The following is an 11,079-nucleotide window of genomic DNA, read 5'->3' as shown; positions in this document are numbered from 1 at the left end:
TGAGCGAGTGCAGAGGAGCGCCACACATGGATAAAATCTGATGGTCCTTTATTGCCAGTGGGGGAGAGCGGGCCCAGGCCCTAAAGAACTCTTGACCCTGAAGCCCAAAGCAACAGGGTTTATAAAGGCAAAAACCACAACATCGGGAGGGGAATACATGGTTACTGGCATCAAACTACCTAAAGCCTGTGTGAAACTAATATAAATTATAATCTTGACAACACCAGTTACAATCTTAACAATTTCAATTATAATCTTGACATGAATCCAGGTATTAGCTTAAATCATATGTAGGACATAGAAAAATTACATTTTTATCGTTAACCCCGGTGCAGCCTATCCGCTCCCAAGCTTGAGCAATCATGCTGGGGGTTTCTGTGCTCTGCCAAGTGTGATGCAGGTTGCCAGGTGTGATGTAGGGGACTGCTATTGTCCGAGTGCTTTAGATCAAAGTTTCAGACCAGAGTCTCCCAATGGCGGGGGAGGGGTGTGCTTTCTCAAGATGGAGTCTCAGGTGCTCCCAAATGGAGTCCCTGCTGTCAAGGTGTTACTTCATTCCCCTCTTTGTGTTTTGACAATAATCAAATCCTTGATTCAGCCACATCATATGCATCAGGACGTATATTTAAAGCAGAGTTAATAGGTGTATATATATGTGTGTGTGTGTGTGTGTGTGTATGAGTTTATATATATACATGAGTTTAACAGAAGCTGTACTTTGTCTAGAGAAATTTAGTAACTGGTTAGGAATGCAGGGGCCCACAGTCAGGACAAGCCCTTTAAGAGACGCTAGCTGGCCGTGTAACAGGTCGACAGAAGACTGGCGCTGGCCGATGCGGGCGTCTGGGAAGCACTTAGCTCACCCAGAACCCAGGCTGCTGTGCTGAGGGCAGCAGTGCCCGCCACACTGAGCCCAGCTGGGACCAGAACTCACCTGGGGCCTTCTGGTGACAACTGGAAGGGGAGGTGCTAAGAGCTGGTGTTTGCTTCGGTGGACCCAGCCCCCCTGTTGCTAGTTTTGGGTACAGAATATCACAGTGGGGAGAGTTGGGGTCAGGTCTCAGAGCAAATCCTTTGTTCACAGCCTGTATGTACATTCTGTTAAAGCCTGAGGGGCCCACAGACACTTAGCCCAACCAGACAGCCTCAGCCCTCCCCCTCTTTAAATCCACACCCCACTATTGTAGAGACCCGGGGTGTTGATCTCATCTTGGCTGCTTCCTGCTGACAGGGCTCTTTGTCCTGGGGATCCCTTAGGGTGTGGCGTGGGGAGTGGCAGTCACAGCAGGGTTCCAGCAGGAGGGGGCCTCTGAGGGGGCTGCGGTGTCAGCTTGTAGAAACTGCTTTCATCCGGGGTTTCATGTGCATGGCCATCTAGAGCTGTGCTGCTTTGAATCTGGAGAAAACAAATCTAACAAGCAGATGAAATACGCAGGGTCTAAAACAAAGGACAGTCATTATTAGAGGACCTATGAAAGCTGCTGTCCAAACCAGGAGGGACAGGAGGAGGTGTTGTGTGTGTGTGTGTTTAATTTAGAGGCAAACAAACTGACAGGAGGGACTTGATAATTACATGGCGTACAGGAAGAGACATCATAAAGGAGGTATGAACCTCCTTAGGGAAGGCACCCTGTTGACTCCCATTGCCTAGCTGTCCTGGGAGCAGAGCTGGCCTGAATGGGAGATTAGTACAGAATAGGCAGGATCTCTCTCTCTCTCTCTCTCTCTCTCTCTGATCTATTTATTTATTTGAAAGAGTTACAGAGAGAGGAGAGGCAGAGAGAGAGGTCCTCCATCCGCTGATTCACTCCCCAGATGGCCGCAATGGCCGGAGCTGCACTGATCCGAAGTCAGGAGCAGGAGCTTCCTCCGGGTCTCCCACATGAGTGCAGGGGCCCAAGGACTCCACTGTTTTCCCAGGCCATAGCAGAGAGCTGGATCAGAAGTGGAGCAGCCCAGTCTTGAACTGGCACCCATAAGGGATACCGGCACTTCAGGCCAGCGCGTTAACAGGCTGCACCACAGCGCTGGCCCCAGCAGGTTCTCTTTAAAGCAGACCTACAGCTCTGCCTGCAAGGTTACTGACCCTAGCCTGCCCCCCGATGGCAGTGGTCACTTTGGAAGCTAGGCAGAGTGAAGGGCTTTTCAGCTTAAAGCCTACAAGGTCTGCAGTTCTGACCTAGGAGTCCTTTGACACCAGGGCAGTTCCGTTTCCAGTGACCCAGCTCTGGGCTGGCAGGGCTGCCAGGGCCCTTGGGAGACTGGCTTCTGCCGTGACTGCTGTCTGTCCCAAGCTCTGGCTTTCCACCTGGAAAACCAGTGCCATGTAGGGCGGACTGGCCTTGCTGGGCCTCCTTGATGGCAGATCGCGTGGAAAGCTGGTATTAACTGGCTGGCACCTGTCCTTACATTGCTCCTGCTGTCCAGCTCACTCCTCTTTTTTCCGGTTCTCGTTAAAGTAGACCACAGAGGAGGCCTTTAGGATGTTAGCCGAGGGGGTGCCCAGTCCCATCACTAATCTCTGGTGGCCTGGGCTAGAAATGTGTTGTCACAGGCATGTATAAGATCAAACATGAAGACCACTTTATCCAAACCATTTTGAACCAATTAGTAAGACTTTGTATCTCTCCGTTAGTTTGGTTTGAAAAGGGAGGTTTTGCCTGTTTACTGTATCCATGGCAAAATAAATCTAGCTGTTACATGTGGCCAGACATGACGACAGAAAAATGTTAGCCATTACTTTTATAAGGTCTGAAGATCAAATTGTATATCCTGATGGAGAATTTAGAATAGAATCAGTTTCTCATCTTGAAGAGAATATAGGCTTTTTAGATTACTTACTGTCAATAATTTAATATTAAGTGAAAACTTAGCAAGCAAATTTGTCAAATAACAACTTATGAAAGTATTCACCAAAAAGTCTAAAGTCTTTTATAAATTAGAAGAGTACCTGTAGTTGGAAGTATATGTTGAATATCTAGCATAAATGTAACTCGTTTGACCAGCAAACCCAAGCATAAACATGTCAATGACTTCAAAACATGATTTTTGGTTTCTCTGTACCACCAAGTTTAAAACACCTGATACAGAGGTTTATTTAGGTCACGTGAACCAAAAATGTATTTTAGGTTAACTTAGTTTAAATTTATGAGCAATCTTATATCTATAATATCTGTAAGTCAATTAAAACAGAGCTCTTAATACATTTTTATGCATACATACAATATATACACATATAATATAACATACATTACAGGATAGAACAATAAAGCAGTCTTAGTAACAGCTTTTTTTTTTTTTTTTTTTTTGGACAGGCAGAGTTAGTGAGAGAGAGAGACAGAGAGAAAGGTCTTCTTTCCGTTGGTTCACTCCCCAAATGGCCGCCACAGCTGGTGCACTGCACCAATCCGAAGCCAGGAGTCAGGTGCTTCCTCCTGGTCTCCCATGGGGTGCAGGGCCCAAGCACTTGGGCCATCCTCCACTGCCTTCCTGGGCCACAGCAGAGAGCTGGACTGGAAGAGGAGCAACTGGGACAGAATCTGGCGCCCCGACCAGGACTAGAACCCAGGGTGCCGGCGCCACAAGCGGAGGATTAGCCAAGTGAGCCGTGGCACCGGCCTGGTAACAGCTTTTTAAGATCTTTGTTTTTTTTTTTTTTTTTTAATTACCAATTAATTAGAATTACTTTCTGTTTTTAGTAACCTGAATTAACTATACTATTGTAGTTGGAACCTGTTAAACTTTGGCTTTATCTATTTGTAGAGCCAAACCAAAATACTGAATACAATAAAAGTGGAGGGCCAGGCGCTGTGCCACAGTGGGTTAACGCCCTGGCCTGAAGCGCCAGCATCCCATATGGGTGCTGGTTCTAGTCCCGGCTGCTGCTCTTCCAATCCAGCTCTCTGCTATGGCCTGGGAAAGCAGTAGAAGATGGCCCAAGTCCTTGGGCCCCTGCACCTGCTTGGGAAACCCAGAGGAAGCTCCTGGCTCCTGGCTTCAGATCGGCGCAGCTCTGGGCATTGTGGCCATCTGGGGAGTGAACCATCGGGCGGAAGACCCCTCTCTCTCTGCCTCTCCTCTCTCTGTGTAACTCTGACTTTAAAATAAATAAATAAATCTTAATAAAAAATAAATAAAGGTGGAAGAAAGAAGTTCTTTGAAACCTAAAAGAGGGCACATTTAAAAACAGAACCATTGCCATGGCTCACTAGGTTAATCCTCCGCCTGCAGCGCCTGCACCCTGGGTTCTAGTCCTGGTCGGGGCGCCGGATTCTGTCCCGGTTGCTCCTCTTCCAGGCCAGCTCTCTGCTGTGGCCCGGGAGTGCAGTGGAGGATGGCCCAAGTGCTTGGGCCCTGCACCCGCATGGGAGACCAGGAGAAGCACCTGGCTCCTGCCTTCGGATCAGCGTGGTGCGCCGGCTGCGGCAGCCATTGCGGGGTGAACCAACGGAAAAGGAAGACCTTTCTCTCTGTCTATCTCTCACTCACTGTCCACTCTGCCTGCCAAAACAAAAACAAAAACACAGAACCAACAATGTTTTAATTTTTATGAGCAGTAAATCTGATTTTTAGTGTTTAGAGGAAAATACAAAACTGTGAATGACAAAAGGCTTTAAATAGCCATGGTTAAAATTATAAAACTTATTAACCAACAGGAAGAGGTACTTGTTTACTCCACACAGTATTTTAGAAAGTACTTGGGCCTTTTTTCATTAAGACAACCATTGTGACTAATAATACAACAAAATTATCAGACTTTTGTAGCTTTTGGGCGTTTGTATGAGGAGCATTGATGTAGGCCAGATTTTATTAGTGATACAAAGTGATCATTTAAATATTTTAGAATGAGTATATATTTAACCAAACCATAATTCTTTTTATAAAAACATAGCTGTTTTTAAAAATCAGAATTTAAGGAGAGACAGAGAACATCAATAGGATAAAAAATTGATGTTTCCTTGTCACTAAAATGGGAAATAAAATCCTTAAATATAAGTTAGCACATGGAATCATCCCATAACTTGGAGCAATTATAACAGAGAAAGAACTAGGAAAGAGAAGAGAGCTGACTGGATCCGTCTAGAAAACTGACAGATGCCCAATTATATAAAAACTATTAAAAGGCGATGTTGTAGTTTTTTAACAGATTGTAAAGACTATTTTAAAATATTTACTAACATACATGTATTACAAAAACCTCATTGTTTTAACAGAGGATCAGATTTTAATTAATAGCTTTTGTATCCAGAAAATTTTTCATTACCTTTTATGACTTTCTCACATCTTTTACAACTTAAATTTGTTATTTTAACCTCTTTCTACAACTTAAACCTGTTTTGTTTTTTGTTTTTTGACAGGCAGAGTTAGTGAGAGACAGAGAGACAGAGAGACAGAGAGAAAGGTCTTCCTTCCGTTGTGTCACCCCTCAAATGGCTGCTATGGCCAGCGCACTGTGCTGATCCAGAGGCAGGAGCCAGGTGCTTCCTCCTGGTCTCCCATGTGGATGCAGGGCCCAAGCACTTGGGCCATCCTCCACTGCCTTCCTGGGCCACAGCAGAGAGCTGGACTGGAAGAGGAGTAACTGGGACTAGAACCCGGCACCCATATGGGATGCCGGCTCTGCAGGTGGAGGATTAGCCAAGTGAGCCACAGAGCCAGCCAAACCTGTTTTTTAAACCTCTTTCTTTCTTAACCTTCCTTTCCAAGAACAGTTTTATATTTATGACCCCTTTTTATCTGATTTCTTGATTTATATTGAAATAATCCTTTTAAAATCTGTAAATTAAGACTTTTTTTAAAAGATTTTTATTTATTTATTTTAAAGTCAGAGTTACACAGAGAGAGGAGAGGCAGAGAGAAAGAGAGAGGTCTTCCATCTGATGGTTCACTCCCCAGATGGCCGCAACGGCCGGAGCCACGCCAATCCGAAGCCAGGAGCCAGGCGCTTCTTCTGGGTCTCCTATGTGGGTGCAGGGGCCCAAGCACTTGGCCCATCTTCTACTGCTTTCCCAGGCCACAGCAGAGAGCTGGATCAGAAGTGGAGCAGCTGGGACTCAAACCAGCACCCATGTGGGATGCCGGTGCTTCAGGCCAGGGCATTAACCCGCTGTGCCACAGTGCCGGCCCCAAGACAACATTTTTAAAATAAGATAACACATCAAATTTTAACCTTAGTTATTTTTAAGTAGTCTTGAATTATTCCTTATATATGGACTCTAATGAAAACATTTTTGTTAGACACATCGATCTCATTTACCTTTACCCAATTTATATTTAGCAGTTACACTTCAGTGACTTAAGATGTTGATATTATATCATACCTTTATCTGAATTAAAGTCAAAATTACATTTATATGGAATTTTACTCTTTACAAAACTCCAGCTAGAAATCAATGACATAAACCAGAGATTGAAAAAATCCACGTCCAGGCTGATCACCCTTTGTTATTTTTCATCCAGATCTGTAAAAACCAAGCCACAAAACTTTGGCAAGTTACAAGGCAGTTTTTAAGGCAGCAATCTTTCTAGATTTAAAAGAGAAAATTTTGAACATACACTGAAAAGGTGTCCCATGTTCAATGGAAGGGACAGAGAGACTGGAGACAAGGGAACAAAGGAGACAGGTAGTACAGGAAAAAGAATTTACCTCCCGGGATTATGGATGCAGACAGTGCATCAGAAAGTGGCCACAAAACAGGAACAAAAACCAGTATATCCAGGAAAGGACTTTCTTTAATGAGACCAGAGTCTCCCGTCCTAACGCCGTCACTCTCAAGCGGAACTTGAGAGTGTATTAGTGTCTTGTCAGACCTCCAGTAAGCAGAGGTGCCCCCAGAAAATAGGAGTCAACTTATCAGAGGACCTGAGGCCAATTGGTCGATGAAGAGGTCAAGCCGAACCTCCTGGGTTGGTGAATTGGGCCCCTGGGCCCCTGGAATATCATGAGGGGTGCTTCCCCTGTGGCCTGAGCACCAACCTGGAAGGTTCGGAGTGAGGTCTTCCCGGAGGTGGGCTCCATGTCTCGCTGGGGCCTCCAAAATGTTGTACCTGAGCGAGTGCAAACAAAGAAGCACCACACATGGATAACATTTGATGGTCCTGGGGCCAGCACTGTGGCGCAGTGGGATAACGCCCTGGCCTGAAGTGCCAGCATCCCATATGGGCTCTGGTTCTAGTCCCGGCTGCTCCTCTTCTGATCCAGCTCTCTGCTATGGCCTGGCAAAGCAGTAGATGAGCCAAGTCCCTGGGCCCCTGCACCCACGTGGGAGACCCGGAAGAAGCTCCTGTCTTCGGATCAGCACAGCTCCAGCCATTTCAGCCAGTTGGGAAGTAAATCAGCAGATGGAAGACCCCACCCCCACCCTGCCTCTCCTCTCTCTGTGTAACTCTGACTTTCAAATAAATAAATAGATCTTTAAAAAAATTTTTGATGGTCCTTTATTGCCAGCGGTAGAGAGTGGGCTCAGGCCCTAAAGAACTCTCGATCCCGAAGCCCAAAGCAACAGGGTTTATAAAAGCAAAACCACAAAATCAGGAGGGGAATACATGATTACCGGGGTCAAGCTGACCTAAAACCTATGCAAAACTAATATCAATTATAATCTTGACAACACCAGTTATAATCTTAACATTTTCAATTATAATCTTGACATGAATCCAGGTATTAGCTTAAACCATACGTAGGACATAGACAAACTACAGTTTCATCGTTAACCCAGGTGCAGCCTATCTGCTCCCAAGCTTGAGCAATCATGCTGGGGGTTTCTGTGCTCTGCCAAGTGTGATGCAGGTTGCCAGGTGTGATGTAGGGGACTGCTATTGTCCGAGTGCTTTAGATCAAAGTTTCAGACCAGAGTCTCCTGGTGGTGGGGGAGGGGTGTGCTTACTCAAGATGGAGTCTCAGGTGCTCCCAAATGGAGTCCCTGCTGTCAAGGCATCACTTCAGAATGAAGGGGTGGAACTCAAACTAGTCTACAGGCCCTTCTTGGGTTAGCAGTGATTTGCGGGCCCAGATTCTGTAGAGACCACCCTATTTTTTCAAGATTTTTAGTTACCCACATTTATGAATCAGACCAGATTATATGAAATATGCATTGGTGGCTTCTTGAAAAAAAAAATAAATTTCTGGCAACATCAGCCCTGAATTTTTTATTTTATTTGTTTGAAAGAGAGGGAGAAAGAGAAACAGATGGAAACCTGCCATTTGCTGGTTCACTCCCTAAATGCTTGCCATAGCCAAGGCTGGCCTGGACTGAAGCCAGGAGCCAGGAACTCTTTCTGGGCCTCCCACGTGGGTGGCAGAGACCCCAGTACTTGAGCTGCCGTTGCCTGCTGCCTCCCAGGTGTGCATGAGCAGGAAGCTGGGGTCAGCAGCAGAGGCAGCACTGGATAAGCAGAGGCACTCTGGTATGCGATGCAGGTGTCTCCGACAGCGTTAACGGCTGTACCAAGTTCCCACCTCGGGCCCGGCATTTCTGCACAGTTGCATTGGCCAGAGCTGACTCATGGCTTCCCCTTGTGAGAGCACAGGACCCTCTAGACAGCCAACATCCCTACCCAGTCAACTTCACTGATCTGTGTAGGCTTTGGACCCTGTGACCCTTTTTTAGGATTAGAATTAGCATGTTTCAAGTGAGGAAGTTGTTTTTCTTTTAGAAAAAGATTTATCCATTTATTTATTTAAAAGGCAGAGTGACAGAGAAGGAGAGACAGATCTTTCATTCACTTGTTCACTCCCCAAATATAGTAGCCAGGGCTGGGTCAAGAGCCAAGCACTATATCTGGGTCTCCCATGTGGGTGGCAGAGACCCAAGTTCATGGACCATCACCTGCTGCCTCCCCTCCATATTAACAGGAACCTGGATTGGGTGCACAGACATGGCCCGATCCCAGGCACTCTGAAAAGGATGCCGGTACCCAAGCAGTGTTTTAACCCACCGCACCACACGGTCCATCTGAGGTTTTTTCCATTGCAGTTCAAATGGTGGTGATGGTGGCAGGCCAGTGGGCGAGTCTGTGACCGGCATATGTATAATTCATTACAAGCAGGGCCAGGAGGGGCCCGCGGAGCTGTGCGGGTGTGCTCGCAGGAGGGGACCAGAGTGCTGGTGGCTTATGGAAATTTGACATACAGCTCAGAGCCCAGCTGTGGCAGGTAGGTGGCCAGGACAGCTGCCTGTCCGTGCCCAGTCAGCAAGCTTCCGTCGCGTCACTGTCTTTGTGAATATTAAATGTGCACCCACTGGAAAGCGAAAGGCCCAAATGTCAAGTTGCTGGGGAGGAAGGTGTTTGCAGAGTGAGGGCAGAGCGACTTGCGTGGCTTTGGGGTTTAGTGGTTAATCTTTTATTATCTCTTTTCAATTAGCCTTTTTATTCCTTTCAACTGGAACTCACCAAGGAAGTGCCGTGAGCAAGGTCTTTTCATTTCTGCTCTTAAATAATGTAGCAGGAGCCCATGGAGCCCAGGCGACCCTGCCAAGAATGGTGACTCCTTAGGGTGATGAGCGGGAGCCGCTGCGTCGTGGGGAGAGGAAGCAAAGCACATTTGTGTCTTCACTGCAAATAACCCCTTATCCCTGCCTCCCAGTGAGGGCTTTTCTAATTGTACAGAAGAGGAAACAGGGGCTGAGTGTATTTAAATAACTCGCATGGGAAAATTACAGTGTAATTACAGCGTAAGCATTGCAACTGAGATCAGGACCAGGTTTCCTGACTTCTGGGCCATTCCGTTCCATTTACAAATAACCATCAAGAAGGGAAATGGTGACTGTCGAGAAAGTAGTGTGGTTACCCCGAGGGTGGGGGGAGCGGCAGAAGGGATGGTTATGGTCACCATCGTAAATTACTATAAAATGAGCAGAATCTTTGGTTGAAACTTTCCCAGGTTAAGCCTTAAACCGGGTTAATTATTAATAGTGCCTCTTTCACTTTCCAAAGCGTTCTGTTTTGGATGATGGATCGTACAGGCTGCTACTTTACTTTATGTATGTGTTTGTGTGCTTGTGTTTGTTACATGCAAAGCAGTTTTAAAAGAAAGTCTGGCCCATGACCAGGAGGCCAGGCCAGCCTGGGACGTCGCTTGTCTGCTTTAAGAACGTGATCAGTGCAGAGGCCGCCGCGGCAGTGGCTGTGAGGCAGGGTGGACCCCAGAGCAGGGGCTGGGCTGTTCTGTCTTGGTCTGTTGGGGGCTCCTATGGCATGAGGTACTCATCTTGGCGTCTTTGTCCTAAATGTGGCTAGAGGAGAGAATGTCAGTCCAAGGTTACGGTCACGTGCTATGTTAGGACACCAGCAGAGGACCATATGTACCATCGCAGTCCCATAAAGTCATAATGGAGCTGAGAAATTTCTAGTGCCTAGTGACACTGTAGCTATGGTATTGCCTTTTTTTTTTTTTAAAGTTTATGGAGTTATTTGAAAGGCAGAGTTACAGAGAGGCAGAGGCAGAGAGAGAGAGAGAGAGAGCTCTTCCATCCGCTAGTTCACTCCCCAGATAACCGAAATGGCCAGAGCTGGGCCGATTCGAAGCCAGAAACCCGGAGCTTCCTCCAGGTCTCCCACGTGGGTGCAGGGGCCCAAGGACTTGGACCATCCTCTACTGCTTTCCCAGGGCATAGCAGAGAGCTGGATCAGAAGTGAAGCAGCCAGGACTCGAACTGGCACCCATATGGGATGCTGGCACTGCCGGCAGCAGATTTACCTGCTACACCACAGTTACAGCCCCATGGTAATGTTACTGTCATGTTTGTGGTGATGCTGTTTTAAACAAACCCACACTGCCGGCTGAATAAAATACAGCGATCCTATTACTTATGTACAGTTCATCATACTTGGTAATGGTAAATGACTATGTTACCAATTTATGTATTTACTGTGCTATGCTTTATTTACATCATCACTTGTTTTTTTAAAAAAAAATATTTTATCTGAGAGGTAGAGAAATGAAGAGAGAGGGAGAGAGGGAGAGAAAGACCTCCCATCTGCTGGTTCTCTCCCCAAATGTCTGGGACTGGGAACTCAATCCAGATCTCCCATGTGGGTGGCAGGGACCCACTTGAGCCATCACTTGCTGCCTCCCGC

This window comes from Oryctolagus cuniculus, chromosome 15 (genome assembly GCF_964237555.1).
Source record: "Oryctolagus cuniculus chromosome 15, mOryCun1.1, whole genome shotgun sequence".
NCBI classification, from domain to species: domain Eukaryota; kingdom Metazoa; phylum Chordata; class Mammalia; order Lagomorpha; family Leporidae; genus Oryctolagus; species Oryctolagus cuniculus.
This window is presented reverse-complemented; position numbering follows the sequence as displayed.